The following is a 2,510-nucleotide window of genomic DNA, read 5'->3' on the forward strand; positions in this document are numbered from 1 at the left end:
TTTCACTTACTTCCTTTTCAAGCTTCAAAAGTTCTTCCTCTTTTTAATTCTTCTCGGTATAACTTTCTAATAGTAACCTTAGTTTAAACTGGCATTAGTGCTCTTCCTGCTGCTTTTGCTCTTTTCTCTTCCTCTTTTTAACTTTTTTTAAATATGATAAACTTGTCTCATTGCCATTTATATACTTTTTTTAACATTTTGTATTGATTTATAATCATTTTACAATGTTGTGTCAAATTCCAGTGTAGAGCACAATTTTTCAGTTATACTTGAACATATATATGTTCATTGTCACATTTTTTTTCTCTGTGAGCTACCATAAGATCTTGTGTATATTTTCCTGTGCTATACAGTATAATCCTGTTTATCTATTCTACAAGTTTGAAATCCCATCTATCCCTTCCCACCTTCCAACATTTACATACTTTTTTGTTTTACCTGAGCTTCAACTGGCATTTACTATTTCTTCTTTGTTCCTTTTTCCTTGATCATATTCTTGTTTATTCTCTGTCTTTAACTTGAAAGCTTCCCCTTTTTTTGCTGCTTATAGTTTTCCAATTCTGAGGAGATTTTTTTTCTTTTTTCTGCAGTCAGAAATTTTGGGGGGAGGGGCATGTGTATAGCTCAATGGTAGAGCTCGGGCTTAGCATTCACAAGGTCATGGGTTCAATACCCAGTACCTCCATTAATAAGTAGATATATAAATAAATCTAATTTATCCACCCCCCCATACAAAAAAATTTTTTAAAAAGAAATTTTTGTATAATTTCTCATGTTGCTGCCCTCCATCCTGTGTTCTTCCAGGATAACGTCTAGAATTTCTCCCATGAATGTTGTCTTCATTTTATGTTTGCTTCTTTCTCACCTCTACAAAGGTCTGGTCATCATAATCATCCAGTGCCCTTGTTGCCCTCCTGTTTGCTGAAAGAATTTTTCAAAATCTACCATTTCTCCTGGAAGAGTACATGATGGTACCATCTACGTGATGGTACTTTGTCTACATGAACTTTGCTTGACATTGTTCTGAAAGCTCTCTGGGTTCCTGAGTGACCCAAAGTCCATGTGTCAGTTTCTCTGGATATGGCAGTCAACTCATTTTTAGTTGTTTTCTTTAATACATAAGTTCTTCATATATCAGTCTCTGCTCTTACCTAAATGTGCTCATTGCATTTACAGTTTTTTTCCATTATTTCTCTGAGCTTTCAACAAAATCAGGTCTAAGTGTCACTTCTTCTTAATTTTATTTTTTATTCAAGTGTAGTTGATTTACAATGTTAGTTTCAGGTTTACAGCAAAGCAATTCAGTTATATGTATACATACATATATTTTTTTCAGATTCTTTTTCATTAAATGTTATTACAAGATGTTGAATATAGTTTCCTGTGCTATACAGTAGGTCCTTGTAATTTATCTATTTTATATTCAGTAATATGTATCTGTTAATCTCAAACTCCTCATTTAGTCCTCCTCATCCTTTTTCCTTTGGTAACCATAGTTTGTTTTCTGTCTATGAGTCTGTTTTTGGTTTGTAAATAGAATTGGTATTTTTTTTTTTTTAGATTCCACATATAAGTGATATCATATGATATTGGTTTTTCTTTGTCTGACTTCTATGTGTCATTTCTTTTAACTGATGCTGAAGTCTCTTTACATCATTATGTATTTTGGCCAATTGTTGCTGGATTTTTGCTCTTTGTATTTTTCCTGCTGATAATTTATTTTAAATTCTTCCTCCACACTATGCCCAATAATGAAGTCCTTTTTTGGGTGATAGAAATAACTGTTATTTTCTATTAATAGCTTGATTTAAAAATTTTTCTTCTGTATGTATGATCTTTGCTTTTTTAGTCCAGCTAGCTTTCCACTTCCAGTCTTGAAGCTGAAAATGTTGAATTCCATCCAAAGTACTAAAACAGCCATGATTCTGTGTCACGACTGCTGTGAGTGTGGCCATCTTTTCTGGTAGAGTAACGGGGGCCGCACTGGGCAGGCAGCCTAGGGTTTCACACGGGGGCACTACAGAACCAACACACAGTTCCCAGCATGCAGAAGTGTGACTGTGAATGTGCCAGAGGGAGAGGAAGAACTGTGCCTACATTTCTTCATTCATAAAGTGGAGTAGAAAGATGCTGAGCTCACATCCTCCCACAGGCACACCAAAATTACAACTCCATATGGAGCAACTATCGACAAGAATGACCTAAAGACTAGCAGAAGAGATTCTCCACAACTAAAGCTATAAAGGAGGAACCACAACAAGACAGGTAGAGAGGCAGAGACACGATATAGTAAAGACCTGTACTCCCAGGTGGTGACCCACAGATGGGAGGTTAATCCTAATTGCAGAGGTTCTCCCATGGAGCAAAGGGTATAAACCCCACATCAGGCTCAGCAGAACATCTGGCTTTGAAAGCCAGCAGGGTTTGCATATGGGAGAGCCAGAGGGCTGTAGGAAACAGACTGCACTCTTAAAGGATGCACACAAATCTCACATGCTCCTAGTGCAGAG

The 2,510-nt window shown here is 36.3% G+C and overlaps 1 pseudogene; it reads right to left on the bottom strand.

The window, feature by feature from the left end:
• Window positions 1-500: 500 nt before the first annotated feature.
• On the bottom strand, window positions 501-2,003 carry LOC102513046 (annotated as a pseudogene).
• Between the last annotated feature and the right edge of the window lie 507 nt (window positions 2,004-2,510).

The sequence above is a fragment of the Camelus ferus genome, chromosome 8 (genome assembly GCF_009834535.1).
Source record: "Camelus ferus isolate YT-003-E chromosome 8, BCGSAC_Cfer_1.0, whole genome shotgun sequence".
NCBI classification, from domain to species: Eukaryota; Metazoa; Chordata; class Mammalia; order Artiodactyla; family Camelidae; genus Camelus; species Camelus ferus.